Source organism: Oryctolagus cuniculus, chromosome 11 (genome assembly GCF_964237555.1).
Source record: "Oryctolagus cuniculus chromosome 11, mOryCun1.1, whole genome shotgun sequence".
In the NCBI taxonomy this organism is placed as follows: Eukaryota; Metazoa; Chordata; class Mammalia; order Lagomorpha; family Leporidae; genus Oryctolagus; species Oryctolagus cuniculus.
Genome location: NC_091442.1, coordinates 30,034,695 through 30,057,581, shown reverse-complemented (window position 1 = coordinate 30,057,581; position 22,887 = coordinate 30,034,695). Strand labels below are relative to the sequence as shown.

Sequence of the window (22,887 nt, the reverse complement as noted above, 5' to 3'; positions counted from 1 at the left end):
TCCCTGTGGTCCTTGAGCGCTGGCTCTGGGCTTGCTCCATGTCTTCCAGCATCATCCCTGATTGTGTCTCCTCTGACCTCTGGACCCCACTGTCCCTCCCTCCCCTCCCTTTCAGGGAGGGAGCCTTCCTTCCTGTTGTCTGCAGCTCTCCTGGGACTGGTCAGCTCCTGGCTGGCGCTGTTGGGAACTAGAGCTTAGAGGCAGCTCCTTGTCGCCCTCCTGTCCTGAGCCCCCACTCCCTTGAGGGGCTCTGGCTTCCTGCCGTTCGCTGGCTCCTTTTCCCTGCTCAGACCCCCATTAGTTGTGAGCAGCATGAGTTCCTGGCCCTCCAAGCTGCCCCCGTAACTTGGCGCAGTCCTGTTGGCTGGTTTCTCTGTGTCTGGTCTTTGTTGGTTAAACGTGGCTGGAGAGACAGCAGATAACAAGGAGGCTTCTACCCTGTGGCACTCACCCTGGGCTCAAGTCGGCCTTGACTTTTTGTTGGAGATACATCAGTCCTTGTGATCCTTTTCCATCCCCCATAGCTACTTTGATCCAAGCCCATGCTCAGCCTCTTTTCTCTCAACCGTGACCTCTGCTTCCAAGTTCATTAAGAAAGTCAGTCATCAGATAAGTGCTCCCCCTGCTTCCTGGCCTCTTACCTCACGGATGTTGGGTAATGGTAGCTGTCTGTATACATTTCTACCCACGTTATTCCAAAGGATGTGAGGCAATCGTGCAGATGGTCTGGGTGGAACTGCTGCAGCAAATTCTAAACGTGTCTCCCCAAGGTTACATGAGAACTGCTTCTCAGCTCCCTGGGGGCGTGGTTAGGGCTTCTGATCTCAAGGGTGTAGAGTGGAAGATGGGGTTGTAGAAGGAGGACCCTGGGGAGGGCAGGTTAAAGTACCCTCCTGGGAGGAAGACAGCAGTGCTCCGTTCACTGCTGGACCCAGTTGGAGTCTCCATCAGTCTCCAGGGCCCTCCCTCCCTTATCTTAAATCAGAATACTTTAGGTAGATTTTTTCCCCCTAAGGGCAGGTGGCATTGCAGGTGAAAAGGACACTTATTTGTAATTTAAAACATATGCTGGTATTGTGATGCAGCAAGTTAAGCTTCCGCCTGTGACCCTGGCATCTCTTATCAGAACACTGGTTCAAGTTCCGGCCACTATTCCATCCGCTCCCTGCTAATGCACCTAAGAGAGCAGTGGAAGATGGCCTGAGTACTTGGGCTCTGCACCCAACTGGGAGACCCAGATGGAGTTCCAGACTCCTGGCTTTGGCCTGGCCTAGTCCTGGCTGTTGCGGGCATTTAGAGAGTGAACCAGCGGATGGAAGATCTCTCTATTTCTCTCCCTTTCTCTGTCTCCCCCTTTCCCCCACAATGACAGTCTTTCAGATAAATAATAAGTCTTAAAAAGAAATACACGCAACAGCCTTATAAATAAATTTATTTATTTATCTTTAAAGATTTATTTATTTGAAAGGCAGAGTTAGAAAGGAAGAGACACAGAGAGCGAGAGAGAGAGCTTCCATCCACTGGTTCACTCCCCAAATGGCCACAGTGGCTGGAGCTGGGCTGATTGGAAGCCAGGAGCCAAGAGCTTCTTCTGGATCCTCTACAGGGGCCCAAGCACTTGGGCCATCTTCTACTGCCTTTCCAGGCGATAGCAGGGAGCTGAATTGGAAATGGAGCAGCTGGGACGTGCCTATGTGGGATGCTATGGAACAGAGTTTAAAAGGTGTTTGAGGACAGGCACAGAGAGTATCTTAGCCATCTGAGCTCACTTCTCTGCTCTAGAGGCAGCCACTTTTACAAGTTTTTTTTTTTTTTAAACTAAAAATAAATCTTGTTTACTTTCATTTTTTATTTGAAAGACATCAAGAGAGAGACACAAGAGAAACAGACAAGGATCTCTTCTATCCACTGGTTCACTTCCCAAGTGCCCACAACAGCCAGGACTGGGCCAGACCAAAGCGAGGAGCCTGGGAACTTTGATCTAGGTCTCCCATGTGGCAGGGAGCCACGTACTTACACCATCATCTGCTGCTCCCGGGGTGTTTTGGCGGAGGTTGGATCAGAAGCATGAAGTGGCCAGGACTTGACCCAGGCACTGATATGGGATGCCTGAGTCCTAACCAGCAATTTAACTGCTGTGCCAAATGCCTTCCCCTTTTACCTGTTTTTGTATGTTCATTTTGCATATCCTGCTAAAGATAGTCTTTAGTTAAAATTTCCTTCTCACTGAGATACTTCAAATATAAAGAAAATGAAAGAATGGACAGTGCTGTGCCAGATACCCACATCTGGTAAATCTAAACATGCTGTCATTTTTGGCTTCAGGTTGTGGTTTTTTTTTTTCCCCTCTTTTAAGAAAGTAAGACTTTTCAGATACCCTCTGTGTACTCTTTTTTTTTTTTTTTTTTTTGGACAGGCAGAGTGGGCAGTGAGAGAGAGAGACAGAGAGGTCTTCCTTTTGTCATTGGTTCACCCTCCAATGGCTGCCCCGGCCGGTGCGCTGCGGCCGGCACCGCGCTGATCCGAAGCCAGGAGCCAAGTACTTATCCTGGTCTCTCATGGGGTGCAGGGCCCAAGGACTTGGGCCATCCTCCACTGCACTCCCTGGCCACAGCAGAGAGCTGGCCTGGAAGAGGGGCAACCGGGACAGAATCCGGCGCCCTGACCGGGACTAGAACCTGGTGTGCCGGCGCCGCAAGGCAGAGGATTAGCCTAGTGAGCTGCGGTGCAGGCTCTCTGTGTACTCTTTGCTAGTCTTGCCTTCCTCCTTCTCCCTTCCCCCTCCTGGGGATAACTTTGTTTTTCCTTCTGTGTTCTATGTTTACATGGTTGTTAACCAACACATAAAACTTCATGTTTTATTTATGTATTTTTTAAAAAGACTTATTTTATTTGAAAAGCAGAATTAGAGAGATACAGGCGAACAGAGAGTGAGAGAGATCTTCCATCTCCACTTCACTTCCTAGACCAATGAACTGGGTCAGGCTGAAGGCAGGGGCTAGGAACTCCATCTGGGTCTCCCATGTCTGGGTCTCCCATGGCAGTGCAGGGACCCAGCCATGTGGGCCATTTTCATTCCTTTCCCTGGCATGTCAGCAGGGAGTTGCATCAGAAATGGGGCAGCTGGGACTTGAACCAGCACTCACATGGGATGCCGGCATTGCAGGTGGCAATTTACTCGCTGCGCCACAGCGCAGGCCCCAGACTGATGATTTAAAACCTTCAATCAGAGATCATCGCATGTACCATGTGTTCTGCAGCCTACTGAATTGCTGGAATATATTTTTAGTCATGTTGGTCCAAGTGGCTACAGTTCATTCACTGTAACTGCTCTGTTCTAGTCCACTGTTTAAACATAGCCTTGTTCAGAGGTTCTACTGGTGTGCTGGCTCGACATCAGTAGAAACAGGATACCCGTCCTCACCCTGGGTGACCTCCTCTGGAGTGCAGAATGTTGACAAGTGGCCTTGCCAGTTCATAGTGCACACACCTTTCAACTGACTGTTTCCAGGATATTCTCCCAAGTATTTGAGCCAGTTTCCGTTTCTGTCAACACATGAGAATTCCTGCTCCTCCAACACCTTGCTGACACTTGGTAGCATTGAACTCTAATCCTAGCCTTATCTGATGGGTGTGAAGTGATGTCACATGTCTTTTGAAGATTTATTTATTTGAAAGAGTTACAGAGAGAGGGAGAGACAGATCTTCCACCTGCTGGTTCACTCTCTAGATGGCTGCAATGGCTGCGGCTGGCCAGGGCCAGGCCAAAACCAGGAGGCTGGGACTCTATCCTGTTCTCCAGTATAGGTGGCAGGGGTCCAAGCACATGGGCCATCTTCTGCAGTCTTCCCAGGCACAACTGGCAGGGAGGTGGATTGGAAGTGGAGCAGCTGGGACTAGAAACAACACCTGTATAGGATGCTGGTATCGTTGGCAGAGGCTCAGCCCACTGTGCTGTAATGCCAGCCCCTGTGATGTAGCATTTTAACAGGGATGGGTAGTAGTTTGTCTAGGTGAAAGGGAATGTTGTTTTCTAGTTTGGGCTATTATAAATAAAGTCCCTGTAAGTACATTCACACAGAAGTTTTCGTCTGAACATGGTTCATTTTATTGAGATAGTATTGCAGGGTCTTAGCTTAGAGTACATGTATGTTTAAAGTAAGGAGAGATGAACAAATGGTTTTGGATTTCTACAGTAGTGCCATTTTTCATGCCTATAAGGAAAGTGGAGTGTAGAAGGGTTCCTGTTACCCTTTATCAGCACTTAGTATTGCCTTAGGTGTTTTAATTTTTTGTTTTAGCAATTCTAGTAGGTATGTCATACAATTTCTTTTTTTTTTTTCTTTTCTTTTTTTTTTTTTTTTTTTGACAGGCAGAGTGGACAGTGAGAGAGAGAGACAGAGAGAAAGGTCTTCCTTTGCCGTTGGTTCACCCTCCAATGGCCGCCGCGGCCGGCGCGCTGTGGCCGGCGCACCGCGCTGATCCGATGGCAGGAGCCAGGAGCCAGGTGCTTTTCCTGGTCTCCCATGGGGTGCAGGGCCCAAGCACCTGGGCCATCCTCCACTGCACTCCCTGGCCACAGCAGAGGGCTGGCCTGGAAGAGGGGCAACCGGGACAGAATCCGGCGCCCCGACCGGGACTAGAACCCGGTGTGCCGGCGCCGCTAGGCGGAGGATTAGCCTAGTGAGCCGCGGCGCCGGCCCTACAATTTCTTTAATCAGAAGAATGGAATTTAAAAATTAGGGGTGGGCATTCTGCCAAGTGGTTGAGACAGTGGTTATCTTTGCCTGCATTCTATGTTGGAGCATCTGGGTTGAGTCCTGTCTGTGCTGCTGATTTTACCGTCTTCCTGGGAAGCAGCAGGTGGTCACTCAAGGGCTCGGGTCCCTGCCACCCTGTGGGAGACCCGGGTTGGGTTCCCAACTCCTCACTTCAGCTTGGCCCAGCCTTGGGCATTTGTGGGAGTGAACTAGCCAGATGGCAGCGCTCTATTTGTTTCTGTCTCAGTGCCTCTTGAATTAAAAAAGAAAAGATTGTATTTTAAAATTATTTAAAGTAGTTGATTTTTACTTTCCTGGGTCTTGACCTTTTTTCTTCTTTTTGTGTCATCACAGCATTGCATTGCGCTACCTAATCAATAATAAAGTTGTGGTATAGTATAGAATAATATTTGCAGGCTACTGCTAGAAGATTTGATAAGTACCCATGCTTTTACTGAGTTAATTATACTCATTGCATTGTTGAATGTTTGACTTGTGAGTTGGATTTTTTTTTTTTTCTGGAAAACATGTGATACAAATTTATAACAGTGTTGTTTCCATTGTCCTAACACTGCCCACCCACTTGCCGGATTCCTCCCTCTAGGCGTTGAGAAAGATTTCACTTGAGGGGCCAGCGCTATGGCATAGTGGGTTAAGCCTCCCTCCGACTACAGTGCTGGCATCCCATATCAACATTGGTTCGAGTCTCGGCTGCTCCACTTCTGATCCAGCTCTCTACTGATACCCTGGGAAAACAGCAGAGGATAACCCAAGAGCTTGGGCCCCTGTACCACATGGAAGACCTAGATGAAGCTCCGGTTCTTGGCTCCTGGCTTTTGGCCTGGCCCAGCCCCAGCCATGGTGGTCATGAGGAGTGAACCAACAGATGGAAGATCTCTCTCTCTCTCTGTCTCTGTAACTCCGCCTTTCAAATAAATAAATAATTTCATTTATTTGAAAAGCAGAGTTACACAGAGAGAGAGAGAGAGAGAGAGAGAGAGGTGTGTCTTCCATCTACTGGTTCATTACCCAATTGACCACAACAGCTGGAGTTATGGGGACCCAAAGTCAGGAGCCAGGAGCTTCTTTCAGGTCTCACATGAGTGCAGGGGCCCAAGCACTTGGGCAAGTGGGTTATGTGGCCTGAATTTAGTTGGTTGTATGCCCAGCTTAAGAATCCTGGGTTTTATTAGTTGTATTACTAATTGAATGAGGGGAGAAAGGCTGTTGGATATGCCTGGTGAGCGCATGCGCACTCTCTCCTCTCTTTCTCTCTCTCTTAAGATTTCTTTATCTGAAAGAGTTACACAGAGAGAGGAGAGGCAGAGAGAGAGAGGTCTTCCATCCGCTAATTCACTCCCCAATTGGCCGCAGTGGTTGGAGCTGTGCTGATCTGAAGCCAGGAGCCAGGAGCTGCTTCCAGGTCTCCCACATGGGTGCAGGGGCCCAAGGACTTGGGCCATCTTCTGCTTCTTTCCCAGGCCATAGCAGAGAGCTGGATTGGAAGTGGAGCAGCTGGGACTTGAACCGGCGCCCGTATGGGATACCTGCAGTGCAGGCGGTGGCTTTACCCACTACACCACAGCGCCAACCCTTGGTGATCTCTTTGACACCTGTGCTGATGAAATATAGAAGTTGCCATGTGAATAAAAATAATCAATCAGAGTAAATTGGATATGGAATGAAAATATGTTTCAATCCTGTCTACTTTTCTGCATGTTTGAAACTTCCCAAAATAGTTTTTCTTGAGCAATTTTATATTTTCTTACCTTAGCTAAGTGCCAGTTTAACACTGTAACACTAGAGGGTGCTGTTAGTGCAGTTGCTTTAGTACTTTTAGACACACCCCACCCCACTGTCTTATTACAGAACAGGAGTTGCTTTAGTTCAGCTGTTAATCCCAAGTCTGCTTTTTGTTTTTACAACAGTAGGAGTGCAGTATATGGCATTATTAGGAAAGACAGCAGTAATCACCAACTATGGAAGTGTTTATTGTTGTTTTTTACTTGCTTTATTTATTTGAAAGGCAGAAAGACAGAGAGGGGGAGAGACAAAGAAATCTTCTCTCTGCTCATTCACTCCCCAGATGCCCACAATAGCAGGGTGAGGCCAGGCTGAAGGCAGGAGCCAGAAACTCTATCGGGGGTTTCCCATGTGGGTGGCAGGGACCCTGCCCGTTGGAACATCATCTGCTGTCTCTCAGGATGCATTCTCAGGAAGCTGGATCAAAAGCAGAGGAGCCTGGACTTGAGTCCACACTCTGATGTGGGATGTAGGAGTCCCAAGCAGTGGCTTAAACCACTGCGTCACAATACCCCCCGTGGAAGAGTTTCTTGAAAAACAACAAAACACTGTATTTTAAAGTTTCCGTAAGGAGAGAACATAAATCGGAGATTACATTGATAACAGTAGATGTTTTGAGTTGCATAATTATATTTGAAGAAGTAAACCCTCCAACCCCCAGTGTTTGTCCAAATTTAACCTCGATTGCTTTGCTTTTAAGCAAATGACCTGAATGTATTAACCATGCATAGGTACTGAGTATTGAAATACTGTTGGTTTCACCTCCTAATACAGTGGAAGTGGTATAAGTAATATTTAGAAAACACAGATTAAACACATAAGAGACACCGGATCCCTATATACTACCACTGAAATTACTGCTGCTCAGTGCATAACCGTCTGTTTTCTTAGCTTCTGTTTCACGTGTGGACATACAGTATGTTTTTTTTTTTTTTTTTTTTTGACAGGCAGAGTGAACAGAGAGAGAGAGAGAGACAGAGAGAAAGGTCTTCCTTTGCTGTTGGTTCATCCTCCAATGGCTGCTGCGGCCGGCGCACCGCGCTGATCCGAAGCCAGGAGCCAGGTGCTTCTCCTGGTCTCCCATGGGGTGCAGGGCCCAAGGACTTGGGCCATCCTCCACTGCACTCCCTGGCCACAGCAGAGAGCTGGCCTGGAAGAGGGGCAACCGGGACAGAATCCGGCGCTCCGCCCAGGACTAGAACCCAGTGTGCCGGCGCCGCTAGGTGGAGGATTAGCCTAGTGAGCCACGGCGCCGGCCCATGCAGTATGTTAAATCATAGGAACTAGTGTTTTGTCCGTGTTTGTTACATAACTCAGCTTCCTTTCGGAAGTATCTTATTCTTTTTTTTTTTTTTTTTTTTTTTCTTAAGCTCATTTGCTGAGTCAACAAACCCCTTACTTATGGATAATTCTTTGGCCCTCCTTTTTCTATCACCAGACTTTCAGTCTTTCTCTTACTGTGTTGGCGAGAGCTTCCTGAACTGTCTTGTGTGGCTGTCAGAGTGTGCTGTTTCTGGCTTTCCTGGCCCTCAGGGTGTTCCTGGGTGAGTGTCTCACTGACTTTTTGGTATGAGAGAGGGATTCTTTCTTGTCTCGTGTGCTAAGATTTTTATTCGGAAGTTGATGTGTGTTTTATCAAATGCCTTATGGGTTTCTGTTGATTGTAATTACTGGCTGTTCTCCCTGTAGTTGTGAGTTGTGAATCACGCTAGCTTTCCTCTTTTTCGTGTGCTCTGTCAAGTTCGGTATCAGGATTACCCCCAGCAGCCCCTCCTCCTCCTCTGGTGCTGGGGGCGCTGTCTGAGTAGCGTACAGTGGACTGCACCATGGTGCCTGCAGATGCGGCCTGGAAAGCCTGGAGCCGGGGCCGGCGGGGACGCTCCTGTGTGCCCTGGCCTTGGGAGGCTTCTTGGATGTTGTTGTCAGATTTATCAATTCTGTTTCTTACTTTCTAGCTAATGCCTCCTCTTTCCCCCTGCAGTAATTTGGGAGAAAGATTTAAGTTTAAAGAAGATTATTTATTTTTTAATGGCTTCATAGTCAAAGTTTATTTTCATCCCAAACCATATTATTGATGTTATTTAGCTTTTTTTAAAAATTTTACTTAAGGAATATAAATTTCATATGCACATATTCAAGAACATAGTTGATTATTCCCACCCATCTTTTTTTTTTTTTTTTTTAAGATTTATTTATTTATTTGAAAGAGTTACACAGAGGAGAGGCAGAGAGAGAGAGAGAGAGAGAGGTCTTCCATCCAGTGGTTCACTCCCCAATTGGCCGCAATGGCTGGAGCTGCGCTGAACCAAAGCCAGGAGCCAGGAGATTTTTCTGGGTCTCCCATGCAGGTGCAGGGGCCCAAGGACTTGGGCCATCTTCTGCTGCTTTCCCAGGCCATAGCAGAGAGCTGGATTGGAAGTGGAGCAGCTGGGACTTGAACTGGTGCCCATATGGGATGCCAGCGCTTCGGGCTAGGGCGTTAACCTGCTGTGCCACAGCACTGGCCCCTTTCCCATGCTTCTTACTCTTCCCCCTCCCATTCCCATTCTTAGTTTCTACCAAGATCTATTTTCAGTTAACTCTATACTCATAAGATTAACCCTACACTAAAAAGAGTTCAACAAATAGTAACGATTATTTATTTATTTATTTTTAAAAGATTTTATGTATTTATTTGAGAGGCAGAGTTACAGAGAGAAGGAAAGACAGAGAAAGGTCTTCCATCTGCTGGTTCACTCCCCAAATGGTCACAACAGCCGGAGCTGCGCCGATCTGAAGCCAGGAGCCAGGAGCTCCTTCTGGGTCTACCACGAGGATGTAGGGACCCAAGAAACTGGGCCATCTTCCACTGCTTTCCCAGGTCATAGCAGAGAGCTGGGTCAGAAGAAGAGCAGCTGGGACATGAATATTGGATGCTGACGCTGCAGGAGGAGGCTTAACCCTAAAAACCACAGTGCCAGGCCCTGCTTTTATTTGTTTGACAGAGAGAGAAAGAGAAAGACAAATATTCTGTCTGCTGGTTCACTCCCGAAGTACTTGCCACAGCTAAGATGGGGCTAAGCCAGAGCTGGGAGCCAGGATTTCAAGTCCATATCTCCCATGTGTGTGAGAAGAACCCCACTACTTAGCCCGGAAGCTGAGGTTAGGAGCCAGAGTTGGGACTCAGACTTGGTACTCGGGGTGGAGGCATCTTAACCACAAGGCTAAATGCCCACACCAAGTGCAAAGTTATCATGTTAGCTGTTGTGTTTTTTTTTTTTTTAACTTTCAACTTTATTTTATTTATTTGAAAGACAACGAGACAGAGATTTCTTCACTACAAATGTCCATAATAGCTAGGACTAGACCAAGCCAAGGCCAGAGCCAGGAACTCAATCTGGGTCTCCCACATGGGTGGCAGGAGCCCGAGTACTTAAGCTGTCACCGCCATCTCCTCGGGTGCACAGGAAGCTGGAATGGGAGTGGAACCAAAACTCAAACCGAGCACTCCAGCGTGGGCTGCCATGTCCCAGCTGCTGTCCTAACTGCACCAAATGCCTGCCCCCTTCTTTTTTGTTATGTTGTTCGGATTTTCTGATCAATTCAAGACCGTCATGGAGATGGAGCCAATGCTCATATCAGTACCACTTCATTCTCTTGGTTATGGATAGATCCATTTATTTAAAGTTTTGGCTGTTTTTTCTGTGTTTCCATCCATTGTTTCAGACGCTGGTTTTTCCCACTTGCTGCTTTCTGGCATGAATTCCATGTGTCTGATATGTAAAAAACAGTAAAACAGCATTAATGTTGCTTCATTTTTGTTTAAATTCTAAGTTTTGGCAGGGTGTGGCATTTATTTTTTGGCACAATCTTTGAATTTTTTTTTAAAGTTTAGTTATTTGAAAAAGTTAGAGAGCAGGAGAGACAGACTGAGACAGAAAGAGATCTTCCGTCTACTGGTTCACTCGCCTAATGGCCGCAACTGCCAGGGCTGGGCCAGGCCAACACCAGGAGCCAAGAACTTCTTCCAGGTCTCCCATGTGGATGCAGGGGCTCAAGCACTTGGGCCATCTTCCACTGCTTTCTCAAGCACTTTAGTAGGAAGCTACATTGAAATCGGAGCAGCCAAGACTGAAACCAGCATCCATATGGGATGCCAGCACTGCAGATGGCAGCTTAACCAGCAGCCATAGCACTGGCCTCATCTTTCAATTTTTTTAAAATATATTTTAAAAAATATTTTATTTATCTGAGAGGTACAGTTACAGACAGACAGAGGGAGAGACAGAGGGAAAAGTCTTTCTTATGCTAATTCACTCCCCAAATGGCCACATTGGCTGGAGCCAAGCTGATCCAAAGCCAAGAGCCAGGAGCTTCTTCCAGGTCTCCCACGCTGGGCCCAAGCACCTGGGCCATCTTCTACTACTTTCCCAGTCCCAGCAGAGAGCTGGATTGGAAGAGGAGCAGCCAAGACTCAAACTGGTGCCTGTATAGAAGCTTAGCAGGTGAAGCTTAGCCTACTGTGCCACAGCTCCAGCCCCCGAATATTTTTTGATTAAACAGATTTAACTTATTTATAGATTTAGTCTGAGTTTGAGCTTATGTTGTGTTTACAATTCTAATAGTGATGTCCTTTATGTGAAAAACACCTAACAAACTCTTATCGCTGCAGTTGTCACAGTTAGCATCCACAGGTATTGTTTTTATTTCTGTCTGTTCAGGAGAAGGGTTTTGGCATCATTCCGTGCTAGTCTGCGTTGTGTTGCTGGAACAAAATACCTGAAGCTGGGTAAAGGAAAGAGGCTACTTTAGCTCACAGCTGAAGCAGAACGGGAGCCGTGGGCTTGCAGAAGGTACCAAAGCACGTGTTCATCCCAGGAGAACTCTGTCTGAGGCCAGCATTAATCCCTTATGTGGGTGGGCACTCCATGAACTAATCACCCCCAAACCCCCTCAAGATTTCATCACATGAAGAGGCCCAGCCCGCAGCACAGGGACCTCTGGGGAAGAAAACATAGCTTTCCCTGGCTTCAGTCTTTACTGATGTGATCCTGTTAGATCTGCCTTGACATTTGATTACGTCATCATCATCATCATTATCTTACATTACATAATACGCTTAGAGAATAATGTGACATTTATGGTTTCATAGCCAGGTTTCTGTTCATTATGCAGTTTGGTCTTGATCCTGATCCTGATTTTTTTTCTTTAAAGATTTATTCATTTATTTGAAAGGCAGAGTTACAGAGAGGAAGAGGCAGAGAGAGAGATCTTGGTCCACTGGTTCATTTCCCCAAATGGCCGCAACTGCTGGGGCTGGGCTGATCCAAAGCCAGGAACCAGGAACCAGGAGCTTCCTTTGGGTCTCCAGGGGGGCCAAGGACCTGGGCCATCCTCCACTGCATTTCCAGGCCATAACAGGTTGGAAGTGGAGCAGCTGGGACTTGACCCAGTGCCCATATGGGATTCCGGCACCACAGGCGGCAGCTTTACCCACTACGCCACAGCGCTGGCCCTAAGAACTTTTTATTAAGATACATTTCATACACCATAGCACTTGTCATTTAAAAATCTGTGACTTGGTTGTTTTTGGTGCATTCACAAAACTATGTAACCATCACCCCTTCTCATTTTAGAATTTTTTTTTTTTTTTTTTTTTTTTGACAGGCAGAGTGGACAGTGAGAGAGAGAGACAGAGAGAAAGGTCTTCCTTTGCCGTTGGTTCACCCTCCAATGGCCGCCGCGGCTGGAGCGCTGTGGCCGGCGCACCGCGCTGATCTGATGGCAGGAGCCAGGTACTTATCCTGGTCTCCCATGGGGTGCAGGGCCCAAGGACTTGGGCCATCCTCCACTGCACTCCCTGGCCACAGCAGAGAGCTGGCCTGGAAGAGGGGCAACCGGGAAAGAATCCGGTGCCCCTCATTTTAGAATATTTTCTTCACCCCATAGAGAAACCCCAAACCCATTAGTGGTCTCCCCGCTTCCCACCCCAGCCCCAGGAAATTCACATCCCCTCTGCCTGTTCTGGAGGCTTGGTGTCCATGGGGTTGAAGCACACGGCTGACCTTGTCCCATTTGTTGCAGCCCAGTGGGAATCCCTGGTTATCCAGGACGTGGGTTTGTGCTTTCGTCCTGCACGGCTCCTTCCCGGCTTTTCCTTTTCTCAGGTTTGTCCCCCACCTGTTGCGGTTCACTGCTGTTTTCGCTTTTCTTTATCACATCCAAGTTGATTCTGCATATTCAGTTTCCTTTCACTTCTTCTTTGCTGCCTGGACTTGCTGTCTTTTGGTGGCCGCCCTGTTTCTTCATGTAATTGGCCATGTTTCCTTTACATTTCTAAGTACCAGCCTTCAAAAACCATCACCCTGGGCATGGGCATCGTGGCGCACAGGATTAAGCCACCACCGCGACACCAGCGTCCCATGTGGAAGTGCTGCTTCAAGTCCCAGCTGCTGGGCTTCAGATCCAGCTTCCTGTGAATGTGTCCTGGAGGCAGTGGCCGTGACCACGTGCTTGGGTGCGTGCCACCCCCGTGGAAGACCTGTTGGAGTTTGTGGGTCTTGGCTTTGGCCTGGCCCAGCCTTGGTTGTTGTGAGCATTTGGGGGAGGGAACCAGTGGATAGAAGATCCATAGGTGTGTCTGTCTGTCTGTCTGTCTCTCTCTCTGTGTCATTGTGCTTTTATTTCCTCCTTTACTCCAGTTTTTTTTTTTTTTTTTTTTTTTTAATCTTTGGCTCTAGCAGAACGTCTTCTTTGAAGTTGATACTTTCAGAGTATCCTGAATACAGTCCCTGACTCCCTGGGTGTTTTTTAAAAAGTTTTGTTTATTTATTTGACCAATTGAGAGAGTGAGACACACACACACACACACACACACACACGCGCGCGCGCGTGCGCCACAGATCTTCCATCTCCAGATGCCCATAATAGCTGTGGTTGGACCAGACCAAAGCCAGGAGCCAGGAACTCCATCCTGGTCTCCTACATGGGTGGCAGGGACCCAAATACTTGATCCATCATCTGCTGCCTCCCAGGATGTCCATTAGCCGAAAGCTGAATCAGAATCCCGCAGAGGCGGGATTTGAACCCAGGCACTCTGATGTGGGCTGCACACATCCCAAGTGGCAGTTTAACCACTGCACTACAAACTCTGCTCCCGAGGTGTGCTGAGCTCATGGCTTGGGAGGTCACGTGTGGACCTGTGAGCTGGGCAGCACTGTGGAGAATCTTCTGCCCTAAGCAGCTGCAGCACTTGGCTCCCAGCCTTTCCCCAGTTTCTGCCGTGGCTTCTCCTCTAGCCCCATGGCCTCTTTCTGTTTCACGCACTGCTGACTTCCTCTGTGAACACGCAGGAGCAGCACTGTGGCTGCTTTTCTCCTGGAGTCACCCTCCTTCCTCTTCAGTTTTAATTCCAGGGACTGCATTTTCCAAGATGTGCGTTGCTGCTGGTGGGTGCCCCTCCTACCTGCAGTGTGCCACGTGAGCCTCGTGGTCCCCATCAGGATTGAGGGGTGCAGTCTGATGGAGCCAGGGGCTGCCACACCCCGTGGGGCTGAGGGTTCTCACTGCCCAGGTGCCTGGCAGGCCTAGACCTGGAGTCAGGACTAGGAAAGACAAGGCCTGACTGTAGGTGTGGCTTCCTCCTGGCACTGCTGTTCCAGTGTCAGTGTGCATTGGCCTCCTGTGTGTCTTCATGGGCACTTCCGCTGTCCAGTGAGTGTGCCCTCTGGGTGTGATGCCGAGCAGGACTGCAGAGGTCAGCGCCCCAGTATCTCCTTCCTCCCTCCCTCTCCTTTCATCCCTACATTTATTTATTTGAAAGGGAGAGTTATAGAGACACACACACACACAGAGAGAGAGAGACAGACAGACAGAAGGAGAAATCTTCCATCTTCTGGTTCACTTTCCAGATGGTTGCAGTGGGGCCAGGGCTAGGTCAGGTGAAAGCCAGAAGCCAGGAGCTTCATCCTGGTCTACGTGGGTGCAGGGGCCCCAGCACTTGGGCCATCGTCTGCTGCTTTGAAGGGTGCATTAGCAGGGAATTGCTGGATCGGAAGTGAAGCAGCCAGGACTCAAAACTGTGCTCGTTTGGGATGCTGGCATCACAAGTGCTGGCTTAACCAGCTGTGCCATACACCAGCTATGACCGTCGGGGTCATTTATTTCTCTGCCTGTACTGGAGTGGTCCTGTCTTGAGAGCTCTGGAACTTTGGGAGCTTTGAAAACAACGGTCTTTGGGCTTTCATTTAGGGAAAGGAAAAAATACCCAGGGAGTCCAAAGTATCCCATTTCACTGGCTGGACTTGGTCATCTGGACTACAGGATTTGGGAAGATGGGTTTGCACTTCCTCTCTGTGTGGCTTTGGGACCCAGGTTCCCGGCAGCTGCTCCGTTTCCACTACAGAGCACCCAGCCTGCCGTGTGGAAAGCTGCTGCCGGCTGGTGTCCAGGAGACGAGGACGAGCATGCAGTAACCGTTTGCAACCAGGCGGTGGCTGTTGTGTAACACACATCACGTTTCTGATGAGGTGGCGCGGTTATACAATTTTGGCCAGCCCGGGTGGGTTATAAAAGCTGAAATTCCTTCAGCACCTTAGTGTGTCTTGTGCCGAGCACTGGGAGAGTCAGGAGGACGCCCAGCCAGCAGCACAGCGGTGTTGGGTGGGGCAGTGGGCAAAGGCACTTTTGCAAGCAGGGTGGGAGCTCATTCTGCAGGTAAGGCCGTTTTTCTACCTGAGCTCAGCTTTGGGGAGTGCGTCCTGAGGCTGCACGGATTCATGAGTGTGGTGTGCATGTTCAGTTCTATGGCTGTATGTGTGATGTTCTGTATGTATATTACTTGTGTGTGTGTGTGTGTGTGTGTGTGTCTGCATGTGCGTTTGACCGTGTAGGTGGATAAGGAGCCCATGGCTCAAGTTCACCTAGCCAAGTGTCCAGAAAATACCCACAGTCTAAGTGCTGTCAGACATTATTTAAATGTGAATCACTGAATTGTGGCATTTATGCAACTTCTAGAAGTCAGCGCTCTCTGGTAAATGGGAGGAAGAGTAGCAGTAAGATCCTGGCCCATGGCCATGAAGGTGCCAGAGTCCGTGTTTTTTCCAGGTGCTCATTTGCTTTATTCTCCTGGTCAGGTGCAGCCCAGGATGGCCAAAGCTGTGCATGGTCTTTGTTGTTGTTTCCTTCCTTGTAGAATTCCAGAGGCTCAGTGACAACTGAGCACACAAGAAGAGAATCCTGATGAAGCTGACTTCACGGAGAAGTGGACTCTGTAGCTGAGGGCACAAGTATTTTTAATCCCTTTTGGGTTGTGAAAATGTCAGGTTCTGACGCCAGACCAAAGCACTGTGTCTGGCGTACCAAGCTCAGTGATTGCAGCCTTTGAACTGAATGGCTGGTTTTATGAATTACTTTGGAGGAACACACTGCTTCACAGGGAAAAACAAACAAACACGTGTGCAGGCAGGGAACGTTTCCAGCCTTTCATGTATGAAAGGTCAGGGGGAAGCCTGGCCGTCAGCTTGACCGTGCACTTGGTGTGGACCTGTGGCAGAGCGATGGTGAGGGCGTCTGTCGGGGCGGGTGAGGTTTCAGAGCTCCCTTTCCTTGTCTTGGGAGCGGCCTAGGAGCTTGTGGTGCACCGGCGGCAGCTCAGCTACTGCAGAAGAGAGTTGCAAACAGAATGGGAAGCAGGTGCTGGAGAGAGGGCCGGCAAACCTGAATGGATGTAGCGACAAGTCAGGAAATCGGGGAGAAGTGGAGCTAACCCTCTCCTGGGAGACGAGAGAAGGAAACTTGACGTTGGCACCTGAGGCTCATGAAAGGGTGAGAACATTGCACAGCAGAGTGGCAGCTCAGAGCGAGGCAGCTAAGTCCTTGGAGTTTGCGTGGTGGGTGTGGACGGGTACTCCAGTGCTTCCCTCCACGTGCCAGTGGTGGCAGCAGTAGCAGAGGTGACCAGGAGTCCTCCTGGGGCTCCACATTCAGGAGAACAGGTAGGGAAAGGTGTCGTGGAAAGAAGGGTGGAACAGGGAGCTGTGGGCAGGGTTAGTGGGGTGGAGTCGTGTGGAAGCCACCACAGCCCTGAGCTGTGTTCTCTTGGAAACATGGAGTGTGAGAAGACCCAGGCCTCTGGAGACCATCCAATGACAGTAACCCTGGGTTTTCCTCGACTTCTCCAGAATTACCTTCAGACCTGACCCTTAACCTCTGCAGTGCCTAGTCTGTGGGTCAACCTGGAAGGGGTATGCGTTTTCAGGGTGCTGCCACTTAGGCCCTTGGCTCTTGTCCAAGGGTAAATCAACCTCTCTCTGCCTCAGTTTTCTTAGCTGTGAAATGGACAAAATAACAGCGAACACCCGTTACTGTGAGGGTGTAGTGAAATCAGGTCTGTGTCCTGGATGTGCTAGGCGGCCAGTTCTTAAAAGCACATGCTCCAGGCCGGCGCCGTGGCATTCCATAAGGGTGCCAGACTCCGTCCTGGCTGCTCCACTTCTGATCCAGCTCCCCCTACTGCTCTGGTGAAAGCAGCAGAAGGTGAACTAGATGCCTGGGCCTCTGCCACCCACGTGGGAGCCCTGGATGAAGCTCCTGGCTTCAGCCTTGCCCAGCACTGCCCATTGTGGCCATTTGGGGTGGGGGATGTAAGTGAACCAGCAGAGGGAAGATCTCTCTCTCTCCCCCTCTCTCTTTCCCTCTTTGTGCATCTCCTTCGCTTGTGTTTAAAAAAAAAAAAAAAAACTTGAAAAGCACATGCTTTTAGCTTCTCATGTAAATTCCATGTAAAATTAGCTTTTTAGTGGCTTTTGCAGTGGCTGATGGTGAATACTTTTTTTTTTTTTTTTTTGAAAGACTTATTTATTTATTTGAAAGACAGGGTTACAGAGAGAGGTAGATCCAGAGAGAGAGAGGTCTTCTGTCTGCTGATTCCCTCCCCAGTTGGCTGCAATGGCCAGAGCTGCACCAATCTGAAGCCAGGAGCTTTTTCTGGGTCTCCCACGCGGGTGGAGGGGTCCAAGGACTTGGGCCATCTTCCACTGCTTTCCCAGGCCATAGCAGAGAGCTGGATCGGAAGTGGAGCAGCCGGACCTCCAACTGGTGCCCATATGGGATGCCAGCACTGCAGGCAGTGGCTTTCCCCACTACAGCACAGTGCCCCGGTAAATACATTTTAAATGGTGTCTAAATTTAAAAAAACAAAAAACCCTACTTTTGTGAAAAAGTGATTGTTAAATAAATCACACAGTAAAGATAAATGCAGTGAAGCCATCTTGAGCCTTCTTCGTCCTCCCAGACACACGTTTCTATTTGAAATCTGGCCCATGGCTGTGCTGGGGTTCCAGTCTGCAAGGCAGAGCCTCGGTTTTGTTTCCTGGTGTGTGACTGGCTAGAGATTTCCCATGGAAAAATGTTTGCACTTTCCCCAAATATCTGAGTGCACTTTATGTACTGGACATGGTAGCCTCGTCTCTGTCCCTGTCCCTGTCCCAGTCTGGTAGAGGGGGCCTGGATTAATTAAGTAGCTCGTGCTGTGGAAGTGTGGAAGGGGGCAGCCACCACGGGAATGCTCCTTGGAGGAGGAGGCCTCTTGAGCTCGGGAACAAGAGAGCTGCATTGTCAGTGGGCAATGGCCGGAAAGTTTGGCAAGATTTCTGCTGGGAGATAACAGGGAAGGTAGGCAGCGTCGCACCTGACACCTCACCTCCAGCAGAGCATCCTCACCCTGCTGCTGACCTCAAGCAGAACATAGACAGGGCCCCCCTGCACCCTCACCAAGTGGTCGAGTGAGTCAGGTAGAATCTGTGGCCCTCATTCCTCATGGCTTGGGCACACATGTAAACTGTTGTCGGCCACACAGGCTGTCTCAGGGCAGGTTAAAGAGCTTTGCAGGATTTGCAGAGTGGTGTGGGACCAGAGCTTATCCAACGCCAGGGCTTCCCGGAGCAGGTCCATCGGGTAGACCCAAGAGGTCCTGCCAGGCAGGGTCTGTGTGGCATCTGGCTTCTTCCATCCGTCGCTCCATAAAATGTTTGCTCTCGGTCAGGAACGATCCTCCACACCACCTTGCCACGTGGATGTCCTGGGAACACTCATCACGTTCGTGTCGCAGCGGCTTCTGTCCTCTCTGGGCCCCAGGAAGGACCTGCGGCCCCAGGGTGAGCTGATTCCTCACTATCCCGCAGTGTGCACTTGCCCGGCGGCCTTTGCTTCCCCCCTGCAGGGCAGCCTGTCGCCATCTGGGTGCCCTGTGAGTGGTGTCTCAAGGGAACCTCTGTCGCGGGGCCCTGCAGGGATCGGGGTGTTTCTGGCTGCCTTTTACAGCTCGCCTTCTCTTTAGAGCCCAGGAGCCCCACCAAGGCAGCGGCGGAGCTGAGGCGGAGCAAAGGAGCTTGTCTGGGCAGCAGGCGCCGAGGGATGACCGGCGGGCAAGGCCACTGTGGCCTGTCTGTGTCCTTGCAGCAGGAGGGAACAGGGCCTGCCTCCCGCGCCACTTTCTCACGTGGACAGATGTGTTCTGTGCGCGTGTTTGCCTGACGTAAACCAGGCACTTGGAAGCAGCCTTTGTGCCCCTGTGCTGAGCTTTGCGAACACCTGAAGCTTTCAGGCACTTCCTAATTGTCCACGTCCGTGTGGTGTGGCGTGGCATTTCGGCTGCACAAACCTTGTATGTGGCAAACCCGGAGAGCGAAGCACGCTGATATGGAATGCTGGCGTCCCAATTAGTGACTTAAGTACTGTGCCACATGCCTGGACAGATTTCATTGTATCATCAAGAGCCACTAAATAATTTCATGATCCACTAGTGGGTGCCAGCTTGGAGCTTGGAGTGTAAGACCATGAGTTTCTGAAGTGTTTTGGAGAAGGCTGTAGGATGACTGAGCTTGTTCAGTTATTCCCCTGAGCATGGTTGTCATCACAAAATCCAGTAATAATCATGGCTTACAGGTTCATTTGTTGCTGCTTAGAGCTTTTAAATGGAATAATGACAGCTAGGATCAGCAACAGAATTGTCAGATTCCGAAGGAGGGACTCTGTGTTAGGAACCATCTAAGTCATTTTATTTGAAGGGATGAGGGATGTGATCCTATAACAAGTTTAGGATATTTTCTCTAATGATTTCTTTTTGACTTGGCTTAAAAGCGTTTGGTCAAATAGTTAGCATTCAACAGAATGTAGTGGAGCAGCCACGGTTCAGCTCCAATCCTGTAACGACGGGATTTAAACCAAATTGCGGGTTGGATTCTATGTGTGTGTTACTGTTCAACTTGGCCGGCTGCCCATCAGGGCCAAAGTGCTGGTTGGCAGGTTGGCGTTTTGAGCAACTTACCTTAAAGTTCTCCTTCACTGCCCTCTCACTTGTTCAGATTGGCTTATGCGAGTGAAGAGAGCGGCTTCATCCCAGCCCTGGTTGCTCATCCCCAAGTAAGAGTCATCGGAGAACCACTAGTGTGAGAATATTTGTTTATCTGTGGAAAACGCAGGTTTCCAGGGTGGACGGTTGGTGTAGCAGTTAAGTTGCTGGTTGAGACAGCTGTGCTATGTCTGGGTGCCTGTGTGTGAGTCCCAGTTCCGCTTCCAGTCCATCTTCCTGCCAATGTGCGCCCTGGGAGGGGGCGGTGATGGGTCAGGACTTATGTCCTTGCACTCCACGTGGGAGACCCGGATGGAGTTCTGGGCACCTTGCTTCAGCCTGGCCCAGCTTTGCTCTTGCGGACATTGTGGGAGTGTCTCTCTGCCCTTCAGAAAAAAAAAGATGTACATTCCCAGGCCCCAGTGCAAAACCTGGAATCAGAATTTGAGGAAGGGACATTCTGATGTTGACCTTCTTTTCTTTCCCTTGTTCCTTCCAAGATTTTTTAATTTATTTGAAAGAGAGAGAGGCAGAAGTAGAGACAGAGAGATCTTTCATCTACTGGTTCACTCCTCAAATGGCTGCAATGGCTAGAGCTGGGCCGATCTGAAGCCAGGAGCCAGGAGCTTCTTCCGGGTCTCCCACATGAGTGCAGAGGCCCAAACACTTGGACCATCTTCTACTGCTTTCCCAGGCCACAGCAGAGAGCTGGATCAGAAGTAGAGCAGCTGGGTCTCAAACCAGTGGCCATACGGGATGCCAATACTGCAGGTGGTGGCTTTATCTGCTATGCCACAACACCGGCCCCTTTTTTCTTTCTTTCTAAAACCAAGTGTGTGGAGGTAGAGTTGACGTCAGTGCGTGGACTGGAATCACAATCTCTGTTTTAAATGAACAAGTTTCCCAGTCTTTTTATGTTGACTGTTAGATTCCTTTTGCTCTCATTAACACTGTTAATTACAATTCTGTAACTCAATCTGTGCATCTTAGTTATTACCTTAGAGTAAATTGCTAGACAAGTGTTAGAAGTGAATTATGTTTAGAACTCTTTTGATAAAACTAACCAGATTGCATTTATCTTTCATTAGGAGTATGTGTGAGTTTGTTTATCATCTTACCATTAAGGGCATTAAAAATAACTGGCAGAGTATTTGGTCTTGTGGCTGAGATGCTAACTGGCATCCCATATTAGAATGCCTGAATTTGAGTCTCAGCTCCACTTCCAACCTCAACTTCCCATTAATGCACCCCCAGGGAGGGAGGCAGTAGATGGTGGCTCAGGCACTTGGATTCCTGCTACACATATCGAAGACTGTATTGTGTTACTTGTTCTTGGCTTTGGCCTGGTCTGACTCTGGCCACTGTGGGCGTTTGGGGAATAAACCAGTGGATGGGAACTCCCTCTGTCTGTCTCTCCCTTTGTCTCTCTGCTTCTCAAATAAATAAAAACATTTAGAAAAATAAATGATTAGTTAAAAAGTGACTCCTCATTTCAGCATACTTCCATTTGATTTTAACAAGAATGGGGCATTTACTTTGTCATTTGAATTGTTGCAAATTAGAGGCTCATGTTTTGCCCATTTTTACATTATCTATTCTACTTATGCATTGGTGAGAGATTTCAAGTAAAGATACCAACATGTTATCTATGTCTCTCTCTCTCTCTCTCTCTCTCTCTCTTTTTTTTTTTTTTTTTTTTTTTTGACAGGCAGAGTGGACAGTGAGAGAGAGACAGAGAGAAAGGTCTTCCTTTTGCTGTTGGTTCACCCTCCAATGGCCGCTGCGGCCAGTGCACTGTGCTGATCTGAAGCTGGGAGCCAAGTGCTTCTCCTGGTCTCCCATGCGGGTGTAGGGCCCAAGGACTTGGGCCATCCTCCACTGCACCCCCTGGCCACAGCAAAGAGCTGGCCTGGAAGAGGGGCAACTGGGACAGAATCCGGCGCCCCAACCAGGACTAGAACCCAGTGTGCTGGCGCCACTAGGTGGAGGATTAGCCTATTGAGCCGTGGCGCCGGCCTATCTATGTCTCTTATATTTTGCTGTTTAGTTTTGTGTAGTTTTTTTTTTCCATACAGTAAAAAAATTCACATTGTAAAGTTATGCTTGCTTTCTTTTCTGTTTTTAATAATATGCTAAGACAGGTATTACCACCCTAATGTTATCTGTTAGCCATAGATCTTCCTTTTTCTGGTTCTTACTTATAGTCAACCAATTATCTTGGCACATATATTGAAAAGTCCATACTTTGTCTTATGATTAGAAGTGCCACCGTGTCACAGCTGTTCCTCTGTGGGTGGTCTTCTTTCTGTGTTAGTCTGTGTTCATACCTCTGTTAAATTCTTCTATTTATTACAACAGCTTTACCTGGGTGTTTCTAACCGAGAGAGCACATTTCCACATATTTGTGGCTGTTCTTGTTTATTCTTCCAGAGAAATTTGTAGCAACCTCACCTGTCACCTTTTGATGAAATCTGTGTGGACTGTGTTTACTAGAAAATCCATCTCCTTACCGTAACCTTCCTATCCAGGAACAGTGTTTCTGTCTCTAGTTACTCAAATTTGTCATGTCCACAGCGGTGGTGTAGATTTTCTCTGTGAAGGTCATGCACTTTTTTGTGTGTGTGTTAAATTTGCTCTTAAGCATTTGATGTTTGGATTGCCATTTTGAACAGGCTCTCTTCCTTCTGTGGTCATCCGGGATCAGCTTTCTGTAAATGCCTTTGGTTTTGTGGGTCAGGTGGTCTTCTGCCACATGTTGTTGTTCACAGCTGGGGACCACACAGAAGTGGGTAGTGGGGAGGGGTATAAAGGAATTTCCTGGGAGTCTGGAAATGGTATGCATCTCCATGTGGGTAGCACTCACACAGGACCACAGGGAAACCAGCCAGGTGGTCATCTGCCGGCCAGAAACAAAGGCCAGTTAGTGGTGAGAGGTCAGAGACAGGCCTGGCCCACACAGGTGCCTCACTGGAAAGCTGCTGTTACTGCTCCACC

The 22,887-nt window shown here is 48.7% G+C and overlaps 1 protein-coding gene across 3 annotated transcripts in view; it reads left to right on the top strand.

Annotated features, from left to right (window-relative positions):
• The window catches only part of SLC23A2 (solute carrier family 23 member 2), a 123,681-nt gene that overhangs the window by 32,838 nt on the left and 67,956 nt on the right, over window positions 1–22,887 (top strand). The window contains exon 1 of one of the 3 annotated variants that reach the window (XM_002710837.6): window positions 15,135–15,257. The exons of the other annotated variants lie outside the window; for them this stretch is intronic. The gene's annotated coding sequence lies outside the window, so the exon portion shown is untranslated. Of the gene's footprint in view, window positions 1–15,134; window positions 15,258–22,887 lie in introns of those variants that run through there. 3 annotated transcript variants of the gene reach the window in all.